This window comes from Triturus cristatus, chromosome 4_1 (genome assembly GCF_964204655.1).
Source record: "Triturus cristatus chromosome 4_1, aTriCri1.1, whole genome shotgun sequence".
In the NCBI taxonomy this organism is placed as follows: Eukaryota; Metazoa; Chordata; class Amphibia; order Caudata; family Salamandridae; genus Triturus; species Triturus cristatus.
The window spans coordinates 502,164,183-502,190,359 of NC_140585.1; the positions used below are offsets into that span (position 1 = coordinate 502,164,183).

Here is a 26,177-nt window from a genome sequence, read left to right on the forward strand (position 1 = left end):
ACATATGTGTTACGGTGAAGGCCATTGCAGTGGTCTAACTTGAAGAAGACTAGCAAGGTGATTATGACCTCTCTACTGTGCTAAGGAATATGCAGTCGAATCTTTGTTTAACATTTTGAGTAAATAAAAACTGGAAGAGGTGACCGCATTGACTTGGAGCTCAAAGTTTAGTTTGTCATCAATTATTACCCCTAAAGTTTTTTGCATTTGAATTGGGGTAGGTAATGAACCCAACCCAGTTCATCCGGCCACCATGCCGGCAACCAGTTAGGGCAGGGTTTTCCAAACAGAATTATCTCGGTCTTTCCTGAGTTCAGTAGATCGCCTCCTGCATCCTGTTGTCTTATGTTTCCCAAGCAATTTCAATAAAACACACGAGCCAACAGAAACGAAGCGAGCTGGATGAGGAAATAGCCTCTTTCATCTCAAAGCCGACATTCTAATGAGCCTTCCTCCTCGCTCGAAGAGCGTCTCGCGCGCCTTGAGCCAGCCGGTACCTTCTTGTAGGTCGCTCCCCCCCCCCCGCTGCAGCTCCGCCTGCACCCCCGCAGTCGCCGCTGCAGAAGTCGCGGCCCTCCACCACACGCAGGCTTCCACCTGCGCTTCATCCCTGGTGGCCAGTGGTGGCCTTAGGTTCGTTTCATTTCCCTTGTGCTGTCTCTTTGCCTTTTTTGCCTCTGTGACCCTGATTTGTGCCTGTAACTGCCGTGGCCCCTGCCCCTCGCTCGCCGCTCTGCTCTGTGCCATTTCCCTTGTGCTGTTCCTCTGCTTTTGCCTCTGTGACCCTGATTTTGTGCCTGTAACTGCCGTGCCCCCTGCCCCTCGCTCGCCGCTCTGCTCTGTGCCACTTCCCTTGTGCTGTTCCTCTGCTTTTTGCCGCTGGACCCTGATTTTGTGCCTGTAACTGCCGTGCCCCCTGCCCCTCGCTCGCCGCTCTGCTCTGTGCCATTTCCCTTGTGCTGTTTCTCTGCTTTTTGCCGCTGTGACCCTGATTTTGTGCCTGTAACTGCCGTGCCCCCTGCCCCTCGCTCGCCGCTCTGCTCTGTGCCATTTCCCCTTGTGCTGTTCCTCTGCTTTTTGCCGCTGTGACCCTGATTCTGTACCTGTGACTGTCTGTGCCCCCTGCCCCTCGCTCGCCGCTCCGCTTCTGTGCCCCCTTTTTATTTCTGTACCACCTCGCCGTCCGCGTGCTTAATTTGTGCCTGTGACCCTGTTTTGTGCCCCGTTTATCTTCTGTACCACCTCGCCGGTCCCCTGTGTCCCATCTCTGCCGCTGCCTCCCCTGCGGCCCGCCCCCTCCGCACCCATTCGCCGCTCCCGTCCCTCGCCTCCCGCCTCCCAGCTGCTCCTCCCTCCCCACCTCTCCATATATGGCAGCCGCGCGCAGCGGGCGCGCCACTGCGCGCAGCGGGCGCGCCACTGCGCGCCTAAGGCAAGCCCGTCTGTGCCCGTCCGCGCCTGGACCGCACCCAGCGCCAGAACCCCTGGCCCCCGCGCCAGCCACGAGGAGCACCGCCTCCGCTACGATGCCAAGACCCTCATCGCTCTCAACCCAGGAAGAACCCACACCTGCTGCAAGGTCACCCTGAGGCGCACTCACTGCCCCTTCACCTGCCGAAACTGCAACTTCTCCTGCAACGAAAGCGCCAAGACACCCACCACAACGGAAACCAACCAGCTCAGATGCATCCTGATCAACACTCGCTCCGCACACAAACACGCCGTTGAACTCTGGGACCTACTCGCCACTACATCTCCGGATGTCGCCTTCCTGACCGAAACCTGGATGAACGAAACCTCTGCGCCTGACATCACCATAGCCATCCCAGACGGGTACAAGATCACCCGCAGAGACCGCGTAAACAGAGCCGGAGGAGCCATCGCCATCATTCACAAAAACACCATCAAGATCTCTACAAACACCAACGACACCCTCAGCACCGCCGAACACATGCACTTCCAGATCCACACGGACCCCAAGACCACCCTAAGAGGCACCCTCGTCTACAGACCACCAGAACCCCGGGCTCAATTCTGCGACTCCATCGCCGACCTCAACAGCTCACACGCACTGACCTCCACCAACTACATCCTCCTCGGAGACCTGAACTATCACCTGGAAAACAACAACGACAGCAACTCCTCCACCCTGATCGACAATCTCGCCAACCTCGGACTCAAACAGCTCGTCACAACGCCGACCCACACCGCCGGCCACACACTTGACGCAATCTTCTCCTCAAGCTCCCACGTCACCTTCAGCCACGTCTCCGAACTCACCTGGACCGACCACCACTGCATCCATTTCTCCCTCCGAAAACCACTCACACCCCACCGCACCCTACAGACCCCCTGCCGCCACTGGGGCAAAATCACTGAAGAACAACTCCAGACAAGTCTCGCACTCAACCCTCCGACGAACCCCACCAACCCGGATGATGGTGCACTCTCCCTAGAACGCTGGATGAACGACTACGCCAACACCATCGCGCCGCTGAAAAACCCCACCAACAGAGGCACCAGCAGAAGAGTCAGCTGGTTCACCCCGGAACTCCTCGACTACAAACGCACCTGCCGGAAACTGGAAAACACACGGAACAGGGACAAGATGCGAGACAGCCACACTGCCTACAAAGACGCCATCCGCAACCACCACCACCTCATCAGGACCGCCAAAAGGACCTCCTTCACAGACCGCCTTGACAACAACGCGCACAACAGCAAGGAGCTCTTCACCATCGTGAAGGAACTCTTCCAGCTCCAACGCCAACGACATCCCTCCATCACAAGCCCTGTGCGACTCACTCGCCACCTTCTTTCACCGAAAAATCACCGACATCCACGACAGCTTCAGAACCCGGACGACCCCTGCCGACCACACCGCACCTAACCCACCGCACCCCACCACCCACGAAACCCTGACTACCTGGGCTAACGTGAGCATCGAGGACACAATCAAGACCATGGGATCTATCCACTCCGGTTCCCCTTCAGACCCCCTCCCACACCACATCTTCAACAAAGCCAGCAACTCCATCGCACCTCACCTGCACAAAATCATCAACCTCTCCTTCGAGACCACCACCTTCCCTGAGAACTGAAAGCACGCAGAGATCAACGCCCTACTGAAGAACCCCAAAGCAGACCTGAGCGACCTCAAAAACTTCCGGCCCATCTCCTTGCTCCCGTTCCCAGCTAAGGACATCGAGAAGATAGTAAACACCCAGCTCACGCGACACCTCGAAGACAACAACATCCTAGACCCATCACAATCAGGATTCTGCAGCAACCACAGCACCGAGACCGCCCTCATCGCCGCCACAGACGACATCAGGATCCTGCTAGACAACGGCGAGACGGCGGCCCTCATCCTCCTAGACCTCTCCGCCGCATTCGACACCATCTGCCACCGCACACTACGCACGCGCCTCCACGCCGCAGGGATCCGAAACAAAGCCCTGGACTGGACCACCTCCTTCCTCTCCGGCAGAACTCAGAGAGTCCGCCTCCCCCCGTTCCGCTCCAAGGCCTTCAAGATCATCTGCGGCGTCCCACAAGGATCCTCCCTCAGCCCGACGCTGTTCAACATCTACATGGCACCACTAGCACGCATCGCCCGACAACACGACCTCAACATAATCTCCTACGCCGACGACACTCAGCTGATCCTCTCCCTCACCAAGAACCCCCTCACCGCAAAATCCAACCTCCACCAGGGAATGAAGGCTGTCGCCGACTGGATGGAGGACAGCTGCCTCATACTGAACACAGACAAGACAGAAATCCTCATCCTCGGGTCCAACCCCTCTGCAAGGGACGACTCTTGGTGGCCCACGTCACTGGGGGCCCCCACCGACCACGCACGCAACCTGGGAGTCATCCTCGACTCAAAACTCTCCATGACCAAACAAGTCAACGCAGTCTCCTCCACCTGTTTCAACACCCTCCGCATGCTCCGCAAGATCTTCAGATGGATCCCGACAAACACGAGGAAAACTGTCACCCAAGCTCTGGTCAGCAGCAGGCTCGACTACGGAAACGCCCTCTACGCCGGAACCTCGTCCAAGCTCATCAGCAGACTACAGAGAATCCAGAATACCTCTGCACGCCTGATCATCGACGTCCCGCGCCGCGACCACATCGCCCCCCACCTGAGAAACCTGCACTGGCTCCCCGTCGACAAAAGAATCTCCTTCAAGCTCCTGATCCACGCACACAAAGCACTCCACAAAACCGGCCTAGCCTATCTCAACAGCCGACTCTCCTTCTACGTACCTAACAGAAAACTCCGCTCCGCTGACCACGCCCTGGCCACGGTCCCACGCATCCAGAGAACTACCTCCGGAGGCAGATCCTTCTCCCATTGCGCCGCCAAGACCTGGAACACCCTCCCCCTCCACCTACGTCAAACCGAAGACCTGCTGACCTTCAGGAGACAACTCAAGACCTGGCTCTTCGACCAGTAACATCTTCCCCTCCCCCCCCCCCAGCGCCTTGAAACCCACCCGGGTATGTAGTGCGCTTTACAAGTTACATGATTGATTGATTGATTGAATCTGACTTGTAATATTGGAGCCGGCCGGTTTGATAGCACCCCGGCGTCAGGTTATTAGCGCTCCATTAGTTCCAGCCTCATTTAAATCCATAGATTAATTGGAAATGTGGTCGAAGGCGGGCGTAAGAATGATGGTTGCGTGAAGCGTCTCCTATGTTGAACTAATTTTTAACCACATTGGGAGAAAATGAAATTATGCATTAAATACATATCTGTCTGCTACTGTACAATCTTTAAAAAATCAACAGTTTTGCAGTTAAGGCACCCACATTTTATAAAGGTTTAGAACCCCCAAATAAGAATAACGCTCTTTTTCCAGTTTAATGTGGATTTTTACATATTTCTAATGTTTTGATCCGTTTACAGTCCTAAGCAGCACAAAATATGGCCTTATACCCATGTGCCCCACGAAATTGTGCGGTTTCTCCCTGCAAGAAACTGCTGTCGTGTGTACTTTTTACCCTTGAAATACATTCTGTTGTTTCTCTTACTATGTCAAGTTTTTTTATATTACACTTTATGCCTGCAGACCTTCGGGTATTCGCGATTTATCTGATACTCGCAGATATCGAAGGCTCTACTCAAGGCCTCTCAGAGAGTTAGTTGGTCGTGACTTAGGGGCTAATTTGTAAAGAGTCTGGTCGCAACATAATGTCTTGCACTGTAGTTCAACCAGCCTCTACACACACACTTACAGACACACACATACACACACATTTCATCTATTTCTTTCCTTCCCTCTCTTTTTAAACAATTGTATAACAACTGCGTGAAAAGGATGCCCAGATTAGGAAAGAACTACTATACCATATGAAGGGTGAGGATACTAGAACAAAAGGTGGCTCTATAGTGTGCTGTTGGTTGGTTATTTCTGTGAGTAGTTAGTCTTGGTTGTCCTTTGGGACTTAAAAAGAGGAAGATGGAATGCTCTCTTCACAGATCAGATATATAAAACCTACAGTGGTCATAGGGTCAAGGTCAGCACATCAATACATACTGACTGTGTGAATATAAAGGCACCTATTTACAAATTCCAGACGTATAGCCCCCGTGGGTTGCGTGGTAACATCTAAGTTGTCAACCCCCTTGTAACTTAAGTGTTGGATCAAAAGACTTCTGTGGTTTTAAAGACAGTACAGGTAGCCCTTTAAGGACATTTGCCGTAATGGCACTCACGTCAAACCCCAGTGGGAATTTGTTCTACTTTCATACTGTGGTAAAAAGTGTTCTTAAATGCGCGGGGGCTATCGTCTGGAATTTGTAAATAGGTTTCTGAGTTTACATATGAAATTAATAAGTAGCACGTCAATTGGAATTATACAATGTGCAATAAATGTGCCTATCAACACTTTTATACTGTTGTTTGTATATAAATGGACATTTGGTACAGTCAGGCCGTGCGTCTGTAATAGTCGCAATGCCCATTAGGGCAACACTGACGTCATAACCTTGGGCGTTATTTTGAACAATAAAGTTGGTTCAACTTTATTTCACGGACAACATGGCTGACACAAGCCGATGAAAATTAGGGCGCAGAAATGAATTGTGCAATTTATGTCATTTATTTTTCTGAAAATACGACCAAAATGTATTTTTGATCAAATGTTCATTCATTGAAACACATCAATTTTACAAGATTACTTGAAATAACTTGAATGCATTTAAAGTCTGTCTTTCTAGCGCCATGTACTCGCATATGCCATTGGATCTGTCTTCACTGTTTATTAAGAGGAGGTGTGTCACTAATGGTGTATAAACACTTGCACTTTACGTTACACTCGTACTCGTGAGAAAGGAGGTCTTCTCCGAAACGCGTCGAGTTATTTGGCCAAAACTTGAAGTAAAATAAACACGCTGTTCAAAGGATTGGTGGCTGTGGCATCATTAATTTTTTGACTAAAAACAAACGATCGTGGTGGATATATATATATATATATATATATATATATATATATATATATATATATATATATATATTCAAGCTCCAGGTTGCACACCACAAGATCCAGAGTTCTTTGCCCATTTGAAGGCGTGGTATTTACATAAAGGAGGTGTGCCTATCAATGCATGACTGTTCGTCGAGCCTCTGAGGAAGAAGCATTGAGGCTTCGAAACGCGTCAGGCTATATCGACGTTACAGATTGGGAGATTTATAGCGTCTGGAAGCATTTTTACCAATAAAAGGATTTCTCCTGAGCACTGTGGAATGCGTTTCTATGAGAGGGACAACCTGGAGCTTGATGTTAAAACGCGGCAGCCCTTGCAGCGAGTGACGCACCACCCTGTGATTGTTGGGGGCCGCGGGGCTCGGTATACACCTGGCCTCAATAGTGGGACATTGTTCGTGGATTTATGATGCGTCTGGGCGCTAAGGCCCATGGAGGGCTTTTGAATTTGAAATGCCAGTGTTAATTAAAATGTGCCCATACAGGGCTTTACGTTTAGGCACACCACAAGATCCAGAATTCTTTGCCCATTTGAGGGCGTGGTATTTACATAAAGGAGGTGTGCCTATCAATGCGTGACTGTTCGTCGTGCCTCTAAGGAAGAAGCATTGAGGCTTTGAAACACGTCAGGCTATATCGATGTTACAGCTGGCCAGATCGATAGCATCTGGAGGCATTTTTACCAATAAAAGGATTTCTTCTGAACACTGTGGACAGCGTTTCTATGAGAGGGACAACCTGGAGCTTGATATATATATATATTTTTTATACCAGTATGATTTGGAAAGCACGTTTTAAAAACGAGTCACTATTCCAAGAACACAGTTCGCAGTTTTGGTTCAAGGAAACATCTTCAATTCACACATCAACTGAACAGCCACAGTGAATCAGAAGGCAATGCAAGCACAGCTGGCTCCAGTGACGTGCATACATGCATACCAGACAGGAAAGAGAAACAAGTCACTAAACAGAATCACATATACCAGATATAAAAACACAGACTGAAGGAACCTCTTGAAATAAACCATTATAGTTTCCCTGAATATATCTCTCAATGCATGCCTTTTTCATTTTACTTACGGTTTCTCACTTTAACTGTTAACCCACTATATTTGGCCCCATTCACAAAAATTACGTAAAGGTACGGGCGGAGATTTACATCTCCCTCTGAGCATATTTGTACATTTTCTTTCTATTCTCAAGCATTCCCAAAAGTATGTCTGGAAAGCTGTGGTTTCTAGGTACACTTCTAGGAATGTGATGTGACATATCCCTAGGGGTCTATTTTCTTGTGTGGAGTTCTCCAAAATGGCCACTGGTGCCTTTTCTCCATGCTCTCCACATCAGGATGGTTATGGTTATTACTCCCTGTATCTTACATATAAGGCACGAAAACAGAGAGTGCACCGCTGATCCACCTCTTTGCAGGACAAAAACACAGATCACCAAAATGTGAGCGAGTTCCCTTCGCTGCCGGTACTGAGAGTGGGTTCAGTCAAATTGCCACAAATACCGTCCTGTTCTCATGGTCCAGGCTATGTTGACTATTTAATGGAATGCATAAGTACAAATAACAACACCCTGATCAAGTCAATATTATTATGTTATTTATTTAATTATATGTTTTTTTTTATCTGTGCAGCCACTGTAATTTTAGTAGTTGAAATGAAGAACACTGCCTGGATTGTGGCATAGGCGGCGGCCTTGTGATTTTGCTTAGCTCTGTCGTCACAAAAGGAAATGTACCGTGATAGGCATAACTCTCTAACAGCCTGGGCTCTGTTCCAAATCCAAAGTTACTCACGTGGCCAGCGGGGACGTCACAGAAAGGGCTTTCGGGCATGTGTGCGTATTGTGGTTTTTAGGGAGTTACGGGCAATGCTTTTTGCAACTCTGTTTGAAATGTACTTCTCTGTACCTAGTGAGATATGTGCATGGGTGTGTTTCCGTAGTATGCTTTTCTTTCACGACTAATGAGTTTGACAGATATCGGAATTCACTGGTGGTTTTATCCACCTTCAAATTGTGGGAGGATTTGGCATCGCCTAGAACTGTCGGATTCCAAGGAGAGACAAGCATTGACATAGCCAATAGGTCTCGCCTTTGGGACTTTATAAGTGTTTAGCCATGCAACAGTTGCATAACTAAATACTTATAAGGTCCCGAAAGCGAGATCTATTGGCTATGCCAAGCGGCCTTGCGGCCGGGAAAGTGAAAGTGATCACGATTGCGATCAAACATCAAAGCGGCAGTGCGGCCGCGAAAGTGATCGCGATCAAACATCAAAGCGGCCGCGCGGCCGCGAAAGTGAAAGCAATCGCGCTAAAGTGCGACGGGCGCGCCCGCGCACATGCACTGTAGCTCTAGGCTGGCCTGGTAGCACTTTTTGGAGCCCTCTCAATAAGTCTTGCCAGACCAGCGAATGCGCTGGGTCAGGCGAGACCTAAAAAACTAATCCCCAAAAACTGTTTAATTTGATGCCCATTCCTGTACATGATTTCGGGGGCATGAAACTCGGGGCGGGGGGTGGGGGGCCTGGTTCACACAGGTAAACTTACATTCTTGTGCAAGTTTACTCTTTTTCGGTATTCACAAACTATGATTTAATAGTATCTTTATGGCTCGTAGACTCCGCAGTAAGGCTGGTGAACTCTCTACATAAAAAGATAGGCATTTCCTCTCTATTTCTATGGTAGCGTCATTGCGCTGTTCTTAAATGGACCATCTTTTACAATCTTTTTTGTTTTTCACTGATTGTTAAAATGAAACTTATAAAAAATAACTAATTCAACTCTTCTATTTCTATTGTAATCAACGCTTTTAATATCTGATTGCAGAAGTCTATGTAATTGTTAATCTGGCCTTATAGATATCTGACCATATGTGCCATTTGTATATTTTAAATAAACTTCTTAACAATAATATATAGGACATAGCACCCCTTTTCATTTGATATAAAACTACTCTAAGTCATAGAAGAGTTGTGTGGCGCATTAAACTATCAAAATTAAAGGCTGGGGTCATTTATAAGTAAACGAATGTGCAATGGGATGTCCCTTTGTGTATGGCAGTGTGTATTTTATTTCTATAATATACAGTGACTTATCTCAACTCAGAACGTGGTCTCGTGCTTCCACTGATACAAGATATCTTGGAGGTACATGTTATGATTTGTACTTGGAATTTACAGGTACATGAATTTTCATCATGCTGGAATGTTGGTATGTTGTCCACCTCACTTCTGCAATGTTACTCTATCAAGAAGAATGTGTGTCTAGCACAGGGGCGGGTCTTCCGCTAAGGTGGAGGAGCATCGCCCCACTGCTCTTTGAGCAGGAAAAATAAAATGATAATAACGTAGTTATTATTGGAAAGTTCGGTGCTGGGTTAGGGCGGGGCTGGAGGCACAGGGCGGTCAAACAGTCATGCGCACTTTGCATGTTCCCCACCAGACTGCATTACACAGCCGGTAGGAAACATGCCCAGAACCCCAGTCCCCATCTGAGTGTCGATCCACGGTGCTCAGACCAATCACAACGCTGCATTGCAGTGTTGTGATTGGCTATGGAGAGCCTGGATGCTTCCCTGTTCCGGACTCGGTGGAGGAGAGACGTGGCCTGCGAAGACGTAAGTGGTATTTTTTATTTCCCCCTGCCACCCTCCTTCCCTCCTGCCCTCCATCCTCATTTCCTGCCAGCCGCTATGGGTCTAACACTGTTTCCAGTTTGGCAGTTGCTGTTTGAAGACAGCCATAAAAGGATCTTTGGAGGTGTTTATTGAGCAGCGGAAAGTGTCCTCCGTTGTATTGGAATGAGCTGAAACGTATTGTGTTTGCAGAAATTGGCCATAGACATTGACTGATGGGAGGTAGTCAGTCAGCTAGTGAGGGTCAATGGAATTCATGAAATGTAGTCAATCAGCCTGGCAAGAATGGAAGGCAGTCACAGTTTTGGTGGTGAATTGGTATTACAGTGTAGACTTCACTTTAAGTGGATTTCATCTTTTGTCTTGGTGTCCAATGCAAGTCCTTCCTTCTTTTAACGATTGGTTTAGTAGAAACTATTGGTGCCGGGAGCTCTAGTTTCCCTTGTTGTATAAGTATTCACCACAGATACTGTGCCTGGATCACTAAGGATGTTTTAATGTGGCAGATGTGGCAATAATGAAAACGATGTACACACGAAGAAGGAATGTGGCAGGTGTGGCAATAATGAAAGCGATGTATACACGAAGAAGGAACCTGCTAAGCAGAACTATAAAGGATTATTGAACTTTAAACTGAATGTTATTAATAGTAGGATACTATACTGGTGGAAAGAGTTTGAACTGTGGAGTTTGCTTGCAATATTAGTTTTTGTTTTTCTTTTGTTTAGCTTATTTTATTATGTTAGCCTGTTATAAAATTGGTGGCTGTAAACATGTTGTAAACTCTGCTGATTCTTTCTGAAAGCATGTAAACAATTACTTCCATGGAAACAGTGAAAGAGAATTTTTGATTCCTAACTAATAGCTACTGAAGGGAAGATTTTCTCTCCTCTGCACAAACAAAATGCACTGCTCTACAATTTGGGCACAACATATATGAAAGTATTTCTGAAATAGAAAATGGTAAGGGTTAAGATGAGCAACATTATATATGAAATGTTTACATGAATGCTTTGAATGCATTTTGTGCCAAGGATCAATGTAGTCTTAGAGCGATACAAGTTCTTTTATAAGGTACATGGGAAGAAGGAGCATGAAAATAACTATATTGCTGGTCTGAGAAGGTGAAACATTGGGCAACTGACTGATTTTTCGATTTGTGACCTGCTGTAGCAAAGCACAAATAATTCGATGGTTCAAGAAAAACTTCTGGCTAAAAACCCAGACTAGACAAAAGCCTATTGGAAGGCCTATAGCAGATTGTGATACAGCGAGTGTGAAGAAGTGGACCTTAACAGGAAGTAATGAAAACAAATAACGACAATGGAATACTTAAACATCTTGAGGTGGAAGAAGCAAATTTACTGTGACAATCTGGGTCACATGTCCTTTCAGAAATCCAGTTTCTCTTAATTGTGGAAAAAAGGAGATTATGCTAGGGTGCTCCTCATGAGGAAGTTTCAACTAGTGGGTAGTTGAAAGTAGGTGAAAGTAATATGTTCTACAGTAACAAAAAAGTATCACAGGTCTAGAAAAAAGATCATGCAAGAATGTGGTATTAATAAAGAGATAAAAGTGTTGGTGCATTCAGGATCTCTTTACAGCTTCCTCAGTAAGGAATCTGAGATTACTTTTGGAAAGCGTCTGGGAGAGTTAAAGGAATGGGTTATTAGTTATGAGTTATATGATAAGACCAAAAAAGATTGTATGGGATGTTGCATATGGATATAGTATTTAAAGGGAGGTGGAAAGTAATCAAAGAATCAAAGAGTAGGTAATGTTGGGGTCTAGGTACTCAGAGGGTGAGGATGTGGTGAAATATACTCAAAAAGTGGATCCTTAAAGGGCATTGAACATGAACATAATTTAGAAGGGAGCAAAACAGGCAAGGAATAAGACCAGTGACTAATTTAATGATGAAACATTTAAAAGACTGTGGGCCTCATTTATGAAAAGTCATGTATCGCTGCGTGAAAACAGCGATACGTCACTTTTCAATGCGCCCTCCTTGCGACATGCTGGATGCATCATATTTACAATATGACGCATCATGTCGCAAGGAGTTACAGATATGTCAGTATTTGTAGGCGCAAAAATGACGCATTGCTGGAGTGTGTCACAAAAGCGACGTAACTTCAGCAATGGGTCATTTAACATGGCCAAGTCCCATTTCAATGTGCCTGCGTCAGTCTTACGCCTGCTGTGAGGCAGGCGTAAGATATTGGCGCGTTTGCGTCCTAGAAGTGGAGCAGTGAAATCTCATAGATTTCACTGCGTCACTTATACGAGGCTTACTTGCGTCAGAACGCCCACCCTGCATACATTATACCAGACGCGGGTATAATGTGGAGCAGGGGTTTACAAAGTGAAGCAGCGACCTAGATGCGTCACTTTGTAAATATGACGCAACATGCTGCATTTTTTACGCCACTGGTGCATCACGAAGAGTGACGCACCAGCAGCGCAAACGTGAAACAAGGGCTAATAAATAAGCCCCTAAGTAAGGAGGCTTGTGAAGGCAGTAGTGATAGAAGAAAGTAAGTCTTTGGAGTAGTTGGCACAGACTGTGCAGATGACTAAGGCAGATGTCAAAGGTACCTGTATGTGGGTTGACTTTTGTGACCTCAACAAAAACATTGATTTGACCATTATCCACATCCAAAAATGTCAGAGGCATTAGTTAACTTAGAGAGTGAAAGTGTTTTCTGTGTAATTGATTTAACTTTTGCCTATCTTAAGGTGAAGTTAGAAGAAGATTCTTGACAGCTCACTTCTCCTGTCACTCCATTAGGGGCATTCTAATATCTACGCACATGATATTTAGCTTTTTATCTGTTGTGGCAGTTTTCCAAAAAAACATGAGGAATGTTCAAGTGGTTACAGAAAATAATATATTCTTTCAGGAGGATATATTGGTTTATAGCGACAAAGTATAAGAGCGTTATGTAGTGTCAAGTACGGTGTTGAAGAGATTGATAGACCGGGACCCAATGGTGAAATCAGTGAAATGTCAGTGCAGAGTAAGTATAGTGGAATATCTTGGCCACGTTATAACTAGGTAAGAAATCAAACCTAAATCAATTCTGTTGGAGGTTGGTCTCAAAGTTTCTGTACCTAAAATAAAGATGAAATTGGTCATTCTTAGAGCTACTAAACTATAAGTCTAAGTTTGTGCATAACTGTGCACAGATTGAGTGTCCCAAGAAGGGGATTCATGACACAACAATGGTGTTGGATTTACGGGAACAGAAAAATGTAAAAACTTTAGATGTCCTTAAATAAGAGCTTGCTTATTCCACTTTGTTAAGTTAATTCAGCATGAAGGGGACAATAGTGACCACTGGATCTAGCTACCTTGAAGGGTTGTATGAAAGTAGAACGCATTCCATTGCAACGCATACCTTTACAATGCATGGATTACCACACGACTGCTATTACCACAATTAACCTTTACCATGAATATGCATTAACCATGCATACCTTTACATCGAATAGCTTTGTAAAAGTATGCAAGTTAAGGGAATATGTGTGGTTTCCTGAACCCTGCTCCAAGTCCAGTCCCTGCGCCCTGTCCTTTTTTTAAAGTACCCATTCCCTTTACCAAACCCTTCTAACAAATACCCCTCCCTGCCCTGAACCCTAAAAACAGACCCCTGCGCCACTCCATTTCCTCCAGACCTTCTTCAAACTATCATGCCCCTGAGCCCTAGCAGCTGACCCCTACCCCTCACTCACGCCGGCCCCCAGCCTGTCAAAAAACTACCCCTCCCTTGCCCTGAGCCCTAAAAGTGGACCTTTTAGTATATACCCCTCCCCTGCCCTGAACCCTAAAAACGACCCCATGCGCGACTCCCTTCTCCCCAACCACCGGGCCCTTCTTCCAACTACCACGCCCCTGTGCCCTAGAAGAGGAACCCTCTTCCCGTTGCCTCTCCGGCCCCCAGACCATCTAAAATCTACCCCTCCCCTAAATACGCTAAAACATAAATGCATTAAATACATTTAAACACATTACTTTAAAATCCCCCTTACCTCTCCACGACGTCACTTCTCCAGCCCTTCTGAGATGCGACGCACATCATACAGAAGAAACGGAAGGATCTGTTTCCTTTAAGGACGCCGATAGACCACTTTTACCACACACATAACTTTTCCACACATAGCTTTACAACGTAAAGGAATGCATGGTTAAAGCTGTGCGTGGTAACAGTGCATGCTTTGTAACGCATGCGTGGTTAAGTATATGCGGGGGAAAAGCTGCGTTGTAATGGCTGTTTCCTCCTTGAAGGGTCTCTCATTGATTGACAACTGACAGGAGAAAGTTGTTGCTTTTGTCTTTACGGGGATCAGATAATGACTCTGTAATTGAAAGGGGATACCTTAAATACAGTTAGGCTGTTCACTATGTTAGAGTATTATTATAGCACCTGGCTTTTGTGATAAGATTGGATCATAAGCCTTTGGTACAGGTGTTTCAATGCAAGGATTTGGGTAAGGAAATTCTCACAACTGCAAGGAGAACTGAAGGGTTGAGGGAGTATGATTTGCAAATGGAGTACTTCACATGTCTAAAACAAGTTATATTTACTTACCCATGCCCTTGCTGTCCTTAAGGTTTTGACCTCATATTATGTAGGCCCGACTCCATCTTGGCTCATTGAGACTGCCATCTATCTTAACTTAGACATTGAAAGCCCTTATGTAGGCCCGACTCCATCTTGGCTCATTGAGACTGCCATCTATCTTAACTTAGACATTGAAAGCCACCATATTCCCTGATATATGCAGAATCATTGTCATGTCTGCCTTTCAACTGAGATATTGCCAGACCTTATCTTTCTAGGAACTATGATATTGTCAAGTTCTTCAATTAATGACATAGATACAGCTTCTAAAGCAACTTTCATCTAGGTCAAATGTCTCCTACTCATCATGTCTAAATAAGAGCACATACAGACATATAATCGAAATAACATAGTCTGAATTGACATCCTTTTGCCTTATATGTTCATAAGGAAACGTCTGGGATGCATACCCTGATGCACATAATGTCAAACATTCCTAAACAAATTACACATTGAATAGTGTCTTGCGTGGCTACAATAACTTGTCTCTTACATTCATTGCTGGCGCATTGAATCAAGTTCACCTTTGACACCCGTGGGTGGAAAAGCACACCTTGTAGAGTTACGCCAAAGTCATAATTTATGCAACACTGCAGCTCAGTTTATTCTTTATATCTTTATTAGCTTTTATATCTGCTATAGGCTTGTACAATATAGCATCATGTTTCTCTTTGCCTCTCGTTGCCTTTCATTCAATAATATTTTTTCCTTACGCTTTTAAATATTTAAATATTTACTTTGTCCATGAAAGCAAAGTGCCTCAACTTTGAGGTGCTGAGTATCTACTAGCCTGATGGGCAGATATATCAAAACCACATCATATGAAGCCTAGGGCTGGTACTATTAACAACTATCTACACCAGCAATTTAGGTTTAACTGTCTTTAATTCATTTAACTTAGACCAGGAAACTGAAAATGTACAGACCGCAGTACTGTGCCGGGCTCAACTTCCACAAATATGTTTCCTCTTGAGTTCTTACTATACAATGCAAGCCTATATATAATGCAAACACGTGTGTCAGCTTGAGATGGAAATTACAGAACATCCTCCTAAAACATATGGTCAACCACTAACATCTCAGTGAATGCAACAGATCAAGAGAATAGACTTTTGTTTATTTTCTCTTGAGGATTGTGGTGCTCTTTTTGAGTACGTGTACAGCACAGTGTGTTACAGTTTGCTCTGAGCTCTTGTTCTCACATTCCATACGTCCACCTTTTCAGTCAACACTGGCTTTTTCACTCCGTTACTTCCTAATCTCATACGAACGACTCCAGTTCCACCGTGTCATCTATTATCAGGAATCCTGTTAGTTTAGTCAAATGCTGCTTTTCTTGGGGGCCCTTCTCCCGTCTGCAGCGAGGGCGGCCACTGCAATCCATGTCATCACCAACACTGCTCCTAGTACTGGTAATTGGTATCCGCTTTGCTAGTCTAATTAGATTAGCCAATGGGCTCAAACCAAGACTGCAATACCCAGAATGCATTATGTCACACAAACGTCCAGGACTGACAAGAGTGTTGTTAGTAATGACATGGAATGAGGGGCCACCCCACCCAAAGCTCTTTTTGATGATGAAGTTAGTGTGGATCATTAAAACACTTCTGGCTTTCCAGAGAACCTCCGGACTCTCTCAGTCCAATTCCAAGAAAAGCACCGGGTGATTTATGAAATATGTTACCTCAAGAGCTATGTTGTTTACTCCTGAGAATATATTGTGACTCCTGCCCTCTGCCCCTTCTGAATCACACCTAACCCCCTATCTCTTCAGGTGTCCATCTTCCCACTCTGCCACTCTGGTAGCTCACTCCTTCTCTTAACTCCTGCATCTACCTTCTACAGATGGCAGGACTGGAGCTCATCCTTGGCGGACTCCAAAATCTTGTGCACAACATCACTCTCACAGACATCCATCCGTGATACAGCAAATAGAGAGCGAGGAGAGAATCCCCAGACATAGTCCTTGTTTGACAAACAATACAGTACACACAAAACAGTATTGAGCATAATAAGACTCAGACACATGGTGAAACACCATCACTCCCTTCTGTGGTGAAACACCATCACTCCCTTCTATGGTGAAACACCATCACTCCCTGCTGTGGTGAAACGCCATTACTCACTTCTGTGGTGAAACACCATCACTCCCTTCTGTGGTGAAACACCATCACTCCCTGCTGTGGTGAAACACCATCACTCCCTGCTGTGGTGAAACGCGATTACTCACTTCTGTGGTGAAACACCATCACTCCCTTCTGTGGTGAAACACTATCACTCCCTGCTGTGGTGAAACGCCATTACTACCTTCTGTGGTGAAACGCCATTACTCCCTTCTGTGGTGAAACACCCTCACTCCCTGCTGTGGTGGAACACAATCGCTCCCTTCTGTGGTGAAACGCCATCACTCCCTGCTGTGGTGAAACACCATCACTCCATGCTGTGGTGAAACACCATCACTCCCTTTTGTGGTGAAACTCCATCACTCCCTGCTGTGGTGAAACACCATCACTCCCTTCTGTGGTGAAACGCCATTACCCCCTTCTGTGGTGACACATTATCACTCCATGCTATGGTGAAAGACCATTACTCCCTGCTATGGTGAAACACCATTGCTCCCTGCTGTGGTGAAACACCATCGCTCCCTGCTGTGGTAAAACACCATCACCCCCTGCTGTGGTGAAACACCATTACACCCTACTGTGGTGAAACACCATCACTCCCTTCTGTGGTGAAACACCATCACTCCCTTCTGTGGTGAAACACCATCGCTCCCTGCTGTGGTGAAACGCCATCGCTGCCTTCTGTGGTACAACATCACTCCCTGCTGTGGTAAAACATAATCACTCCCTTCTGTGGTGAAGCATCATTACTCCCTGCTGTGGTGAAACACCATCACTCCCTGCTGTGGTGAAACACCATCACTCCCTCTGTGGTAAAACACCATCACTCCCTCTGTGGTAAAACACCATCACTCCCTGCTGTGGAGAAACACCATTACGCCCTTCTGTGGTGAAACACCATCACTCCCTGCTATGGTGAAACACCATCACTCCCTGCTGTGGTGAAACACCATCACTCCCTGCTGTGGTGGAACACCATCACTCCCTTCTGTGGTGAAATGCCATTACTCCCTGCTGTGGTGGAACACCATCACCCCCTTCTGTGGTGACATATCATCACTTTAGGATACAAAAAGGCTATTGAAAATTTTTCATTGCCTAGAGGGTGGAGAGGATTCAGAGTCAGAGTAATTCCTCCCTATATAATCAAATTCACAAATGGTTTTACTCCAACTAGCCAGCTAGTGGTCGGTATTTTAGCACGTAGCTGGAATGATGTGAAGTGTCTGGTGAGGGAAATTTTAACTTCACCAATAGGTGAGCAAGGAAGCAATTCCTTTTGGTTTAGGTACCCTCACACACCCTAGTGGTGTCATGCTTCATCATCGGGTCACCCCGACGCCTAAAAGTCGGGGTGGGCTCAACCACAATGTTGGGAGCTCTTTGAAGATAATGTAGACCAGGGGGGACTAAATACTAAAAAACCTCAGGCAGATCCCCAGTTTCCCTTTATTTTTGGGTCTGGCTGGGTTAGTAAAATTGCTAAAATGGGGTCTTTTTAGGAGGGTTATGGTCCTAAGACCCTAGTGCCAACATGTTTCAGTCCGTTTTTGTGGCCGTAAAGGTCCAGGACTTTCTTCAGGGCTAGAGTGGCCTCCCTGGAAAGCAGAAAGGAAATTCCCTATTCTGTTTATTAAGGCAAGTGCAGAGTAGCTGCTCCTTGCGTAGATGACTGATAGATTAATCCGTCACTCATAGTATTCCATATGTAAGAGAAAAACATGGACAAACAAACATACATCTAATATTTGTAGGTTTTTTGGGGGATTTTCCAAAGTAATGTGTCCCACAACGTGCTTTTGACAACACAACGACACCAAAAAGTGCCAGGTCCTTCTATGACAAAATGGTGCTCGCGTGTGTCCACACATGTGCCACTCGCAACTGTATCTGTACACAATTAATCAAAGTGACAGATATATTGTGCGGTGGCGATTTTACTCGCATCCTAACTGCTTCTTCATGCCAGTTAGTGAGTACTATCAATGTAAAAAAACTCTCACATATCCCGCTCTTAAACAACACTCATCCCGTTTTTGTGCAATAACATAGTAGCATGTACCATGCATGATTATTAAAAACATCCTTGATACATTGGTGCATCGTTATTTGTTCTAAATGCACCCGTCTCTTACCCGAACTTCAGATGTAATCCATTCCTCAGGAGATCAGTGGGCTAAACGGGGTAGCTCTATAGTCAAACCCTGTCAGCGGGGTTCCCAAAGTATAGAGGAATGGAAAAGAGAAGAAAAGGAGAGGAGGAGTATTGGGAGTGCAGCGTGGCAAGAAAACTAAAAAATAGGAGTATCAGATTTCGTCTTGGTAGAAAGGTCAAATGTGCCCATATCTGAGATAGTTCACAGTGCTCTCCCCACTTACTTTGTCAAGAGTCCTGCCCCGCCACTCAACCTACTCGGTCCCGATCTCCGGCTTTTTGCGCCGTTGTGTCGTGGATCGGTTACCTTATACTTCCGTATCTGCGTGTTTCTCGCGGGATTGGTTCTGCCTGAACCCGTGGTCAATGACGTCAGATTGTAGTCCCCCTGGATGGAAACCAAGGGAATTGTAGTTTTCACATCCGGGTTATCGTGTTTGTGAACAAGAAAACTTGTGTTTAGATCAAACCAATTTAGAGGCTGTTTTAATATGATTATTACACAAGAATATTTTTTTCAAAGCGAGTTACTGACACGAAACACGGTGGGGGAAAAAAGTATGTCTGTTGATGTAGCTTATCAAGGGATTGATTATACACGACCCGAGGAGGGTAAACTCCACAAGTAGTCCCAATAGTTCAGAGAAACCTGGGAGATGTGGTCTGTTATTACAGGAGAACCGCGATAGAAGAGAATACACCAAATGTGTGTTCTTATCATCTAAAATCAAAAAGGTCTTGATCTTACTGCTGACTACTTAATTTTGTCCCGAATGGGACGGCACAATGTCCTGGAATGACAAATAGATATTAATGTCAAATCGCGGGTTGCTTGGGCGCATTGTGCGTGAGTCCAGTTATGAACTGTTTCTAGTGTATGTTTGTAAAGATGCCCCCACAGTGGGTATTATTGCATCTAATGTACCTGTCATATAGGATTAGATGGATTTGTTGAGTCACAAGTGCCATGGAGCCCCACTAGCAGAAGCTTGTATAAATTTTGTAAAAAGGGGGGAGGTCATGCCCACAGATGGTAATCAAATTATTATTTAGGATTTTCATTTCAGATATACTGAGAATATAATCACAATGCGGGTATTAGAGGCAGAGTTATGACGGGTGAATAGTTTTTACTTATTCAGTTGGTTCCATGGTATAGAATCATTAAGGCCCTTTTCATGGGTTTTTTAACGATACACCCATCGTTGTTCTCGCTCTAGCAGTTTTCTCTGTTGATTCCCCGTACTTTTGATTTTTTCCAATACAGTCCATCTGATCTCTGTGTCCTTGTGGTTCTTTTCGTGGTAATGTGCTGTGAGTCTAGTGGCTGTCACTGCTCTCCTTATAGTACTCCTGTGTTCGCTAATGCAAATCTTCACTTTCCGGCTAGTCATCCCGATGTACACCATGTTACACGGGCACTTGATCATATAAATGACTGACTCGGAGTTGCAATTGGTATGTGATCTTTGTTCCCATGGTGACTGCAAACCTAGTTCTAATGTTTTTGTATGTTCAGTGAACTGGCAAGCCACACATGAACCACAAGGATAGTGTCCCACAACAGGTGGCGTTTCCTATAGGGTCATCTGATTGGTAGATCTAGGTGTAAAGGTATTAGTATGTACCAGAGCATCTCTTAGACTTGAATTTTTCTTAAATGAAAACATTGGTTTCTCAAATGATAGTTTGTTAGACGTAAGTATAGGCCACTTCTTATTTATTATCTTCTTTAGGTCATTAGACGAACAGTTGTATGTAGTGACACATATTAGTTGGTCCTGCTGTTCTTTCATATGTGTCTCTAAGAGGTCCTCACGTGGAGTGTTACGTGCTCTTTTATTTGCTCTCTCAATGATTTTAATGGGGTACTTTTTTTGTTTCAGTTTGTTTGTCAGAATGACTGCCTCTTTTTTGTATGTCTGAAGATTGGAACAGTTTCTGCGTATCCTAAGGAACTGACCTACAGGGAGATTCTCTCTTAAGGAACGTGGGTGAGCACTATCAAACCTAAGTAGGCTGTTCCTATCTGTAGGTTTTGAATACAAGGAGCTTTCCAGTGTACCTTCTTTAGCTGTAAGTGTGACATCCAGAAAAGAAATACTCTCTTTATGTACATTCATTGTGAAGTGAAGGTGGGGGTTTAGAGAGTTGATCCAGATCTTAAAGTTGTTAAGACTCGTCATAGCTCCCTTCCAAATCATCAGGACATCATCAATATATCTGTACCATTTACAGATGTTCTCAGAAACGGATTCGGTGTCCATATATGTTGGTCTTCAAAGTAACCTACATACATACATGCTAGACTGGGGGCGAATGTACTGCCCATTGAAGTTCCGTGTATTTGTAGATACAGTTGGTCTTCATAGGTGAAGAAGTTTTCTGTGAGGGCCATATGTATGAGAGTAATCACCCACTGCTATGGTGAAAGACCATTACTCCCTGCTAAGGTGAAACCCCATTGCTCCCTGCTGTGGTGAAACACCATCGCTCCCTGCTGTGGTAAAACACCATCACCCCCTGCTGTGGTGAAACACCATTACTCCCTGCTGTGGTGAAACACCGTCACTCCCTTCTGTGGTGAAACACAGACACTCCCTTCTGTGGTGAAACGCCATCGCTCCCTTCTGTGGTGAAACACCATCACTCCCTGCTGTCGTGAAACACCATCACGCCCTGCTGTGGTAAAACACCATCACTCCCTTCTGTGGTGAAACACCATCACTCCTTGCTGTGGTAAAACACCATTACACCCTGCTGTGGTGAAACACCATCACTCCCGGCTGTGGTGAATCACCATTACTCCCTGCTGTGGTGAAACACGATCACTCCCTGCTGTGGTAAAACACCATTACTCCCTTCTGTGGTGAAACACCATCACTCCCTGCTGTGGTGAAACACCAAGACGCCCTGCTGTGGTGAAACACCAAGACTCCCTGCTGTGCCACTTGCTCTTGTGTTGCATCCAGAATCATTACACTCCCATGAGTTAGATCCAGTGCTTTAAATGGACCGGTACTGTCCGGTATGGAGTACCAGCACTTTTTTATTTTGGGAGGGAAAGTACTGGCACTTCTCAAGAGAAATGGTATACTTTTAATTAGAGAGTACCGGCACTTCTCAGGAACAAGCAGGTAATCTGGTACAGAGTACCTGCACTTCTATTTTTCCATTTAAAACACTGGTTAGATCTGCATTGCATGCAAGCAGCTATGATTAACATTCGGTGATGGCTCTTGCAGAAGGACTTGTGACATTGCGCACAACAGTAAAAATGTATTTGGAGAGTTTGGGGAGAAATACCCCATGTCAGATGTCAGTAGTAAACCCAAGCGTGTATTTGTTTCACATCATGGTACATGTCATTTTGTTTTCTAAATGATTAGCGCAGGACTGCAAGAGCCATGAAGCAAATTAATAAAAGACATGAGATACAAACGAATACCTAATCTGCGACTCATTAGATTTCAGGCTAGCATCATCTAGCTTGCATAGCAGGCACACTTAATACAACTGTTTCACAGGACAAAAAGACAATATAAAATGTCCAAGTAAATGGGCACAAATTGTATACTATGACTGAAATTCAAAGAGCCAAAGTGCAATACTGTCAAACGGATTGAGAAGATTTGTTTTCATCACCATAACGAATTATTGTTGAGCGCACAAGACATAATGGTATATGTATTAAAACATGTTCAAATCTGTCAAACAGATGAGATTAAAAACACATTAATTATTTTAAAACGCATACAGCACTTGAGACTTTTCAAGAATGACAATGCAAGCTAGTGACTAACATAAATAATTGGAGCATAAGAAAAGGAAAGAGAAATATGGGCAATATACAAGTAAAATACAATTGCCTGTTTCCATTATGCGCTAGTATTATAATGTGTAAGTTTCCTTTATGTCCAAATAGCTATGTATGATTTGAAAGTTTTAAGCAAGCACCCCTAATCCACACTGTGCAAATTCCTCAACGCCAGTTAGTACATTTATCAGTTTCTGTAAAGCCCACTTAAAATACATTGCAATTTTCCACCTATATCTACCACATATGCATATTTTGCAAATGCAGAGTTCTCCAACTGACTTAGCCTCAAGGTTTCCATGACGCTTCAGCTCGAAGTTAGTAATTCATTGATTACTTAGATGGTGGCTTTTCTGTGGAAGGGCTCAGGCACAGGTAGACATTACATGATCTGTCTCGCTGGTCTTGTGTGAGCGAGCCTAAAGGGCCAAATCCACTGAGATAAAATCCTGCTTTCATGCTTGGTGTTGTCCTGCTCCAGGAAGGACTTTCAACAGCAGTTTGCTAGGCACTACCTTGGCCGAAAAGGCCAAAATTAAACAATTATGAATTGCAACTATGCACAGTATGCGGCGAGTTGCTACTTTAGTAAAGGAAGTGAGTGGAAATTGAAAGTAGGTCATTTTTAAGTCTCAACTACAGACAGATTTAGCTGTTTTTTTTGAAGACCTATTGCTAACAATAAAATCTATAGAGTGGGCTTTGGGTCAGCCCCTTGGACTTTGATGGATAGATGTTGTGCCTATTTCAATTCTCTGTCCCTTATTTGGTGACTTGCCTCCCCATTCTTGTGTTTGCTCCACCACAGAAATGTTGCTGCTTTACATTGCTTCTGATTGGGTGAGGTGTATACTTCCACAACTCACTTGAGGAGACCTTTTTCTTATTCAACACTCTAAGGGAGCGCATGAGTTCTTCTACATGACAACCCTGCCCCTGATCTTTCATTTTCCAATACGGACAAGCATGGCAAAATTAATAAACCTGCACTAACCTTTAACAGCTAGCCTTGCCAATGCTTGTTTAAATATGCCAGTCTATCTCTTCTTAGCACTGCCTTTGCAACTGCCAAAGTCAGGTGTAGCCAGGGGTACTAAGGGACAAGGCCGGGGTAGCAGCTGCTACCCCCTGCTATCCATAACGACTCCCATGTTTGTTAGGGTGACCAGACGTCCAGGATTTGCTCGGACAGTCCCGGTTTTTCACCAGTTGTCCCGGCAGATTTCGGCAATTTTGGCTTCTGTCCCGCTTTTAATAGGGGGACAACTGAAGACAGTGAGAGACACTTTTTTGGGTGTCCTAAAGCAGTGCTATTTAGCAGCTGTTATAAGTAAGCAATTTAATTAATGGGTATGATGTTGGCTGAAGAAATTACATTTTATTTATTTTCTTAATGCGTCTTCTGTGATTCTATGTTGATGAGAGCTGTCATTCTGCGCCATTCCGTGGATGAAAAATTGTACACCTTCTATTTTTCCAAAATGTCCCGGTTTTGGTTCTCAATATCAGGTCACCCTAACGTTTGTACAACCTTTAGGTCTGCTCTACTAGGTTCTTTCTCCCTGCTGCTCAGTCACAACAGAGTAGCTGTTTTTGGCAGCTACATCTTTTTTTTATCTAAACCTGCCACTCACCTTTAGATAATTATGCTGCCCTTTACAAACTTTGTAACACTGCTGTGTGCACGTCAGTGCCTGCGAACGTCAGCCTAGTCGCTGCGCGCACTTATCTTTAAATATGCGATTTAAGATTGGCTCGACTTGAAGGAAAGGCTAGTACCCAGCATGTACTCGTTGCAAACACAGCGGCGACCGGAAGCAGCACCGAGGATGCAGTTAGTTGTGTGGCGCGCGCAGTCTCAGTTCATCAACATTGCCCAGCTCGCGCATGGAAGATTAGGTTGAGATATCTGGGACTCTGGGGAATTTAACCAAATTCAGAGAAAACACGAACGTATATCAGTTAAGGGAATAGGCAAAAACTAGACCCAATAAACAGAGAATGCAATGACACCTCTCCGTAAGTCTCGAGCGGCTGTTCATTTGTTTTTATCTTTCTGCGTCAGCAACACTCCAAACTCTTGAATCACGAGAGCTCCCGACATCCGTGTCTGATTTAAATATGAAGCATGTCGAAAAAAATAGCATCTCAAGCGGAGTCACTGTAAAGAGGCCGACAAACCACGTGTCCGACGCTATGTTATTGCAAATGGAATTTAATGTCCTTACACTTCTATTGGTCTGAATGGAGCGTTATTTTTGCATCTCCTAAAATATATTGTCCCATCCAGCCGTCATATCTTTTGAGCGTGTATTTACCGCCATCTGAGCAAGCGCTGGACAACTCTGGGCCATACCACCTCAGCAGGCAACTTTGTTTTAGTTCAGTGCGCGAGATTTGACAATTATTTGGGCTTTGTACAGAACACAGTGGCAGCCCTCTGTTTCCACAATCTGGAAGTGACCCTGAGTTAAGAGGAAGTGCCGACTGAGGGCTCCAATTGGTCCCCACTCACGAGCCGAGACCCTCCTCCCGACCCCCATCATCCCGGGGTGTATCGCTCTGTCCGCCAGGGGGCAGCTGCTCTGCCAGGGAGCGCGGCACAAGTTGCCATTCCCTCTTTGTCCGAAAAGAGCCTCCTTGCTCCAGGAATGTGATCCGCGGACTGCGGCGCCGGCAGCCCTGGCCTCTTCCCGTCTAAGACCCGATAGCTAACTCCGCCGAGTCACGTGTAGTACAGGCAGGAAACAGCTGCTGACCCCCTTCACGCCGGCGTTCACTGCTATCAATGAGGCGCTTTTATCACAGTCTCTGAGAGGAAGAAGTTTAAAAAAATCGCCGATTGATAACTTTAGGAGAATCTTATGTATTAACCCCAAATTAACAAAATTGAGCACACTCGAAAATAGCATAAGAATGATTCATGAACCAAACTTCTAACACGACCAAGCAGCCAGATAGCCCAAGTTCTCGTATACTGACAGCCTGCACCCGGGACTTGACGCTCAGTTTCGTGGACCACAGTTCATGTTTTAAACACACTTCTCCAATTTAGGAAATAGTCGAATCTCGCCTCGTTAAAGAACTCTACATTACGGTGCGTTAACCGTCCACAACACATCTTTCATATTACGGGGTAACTTTATGCCTCGTTTACCCTCCCCAGCAGTGGTACACTCTCCGCCGCGCTCCGCTGCCTTCGGCTAGGTTCGCGCTACTGATATACCATATACGGCTACACGAGGACAATGGGCTTCATTTTAACAAATGCGCCGTGGTCCAGCAAGCGATCCATGCATTCAGACAGCCTT

At 45.2% G+C, this 26,177-nt stretch overlaps 1 protein-coding gene across 1 annotated transcript in view; it reads right to left on the reverse strand.

Annotated features, from left to right (window-relative positions):
- The window catches only part of ST8SIA1 (ST8 alpha-N-acetyl-neuraminide alpha-2,8-sialyltransferase 1), a 551,780-nt gene that overhangs the window by 524,493 nt on the left and 1,110 nt on the right, over window positions 1–26,177 (reverse strand). The window lies entirely within an intron of this gene.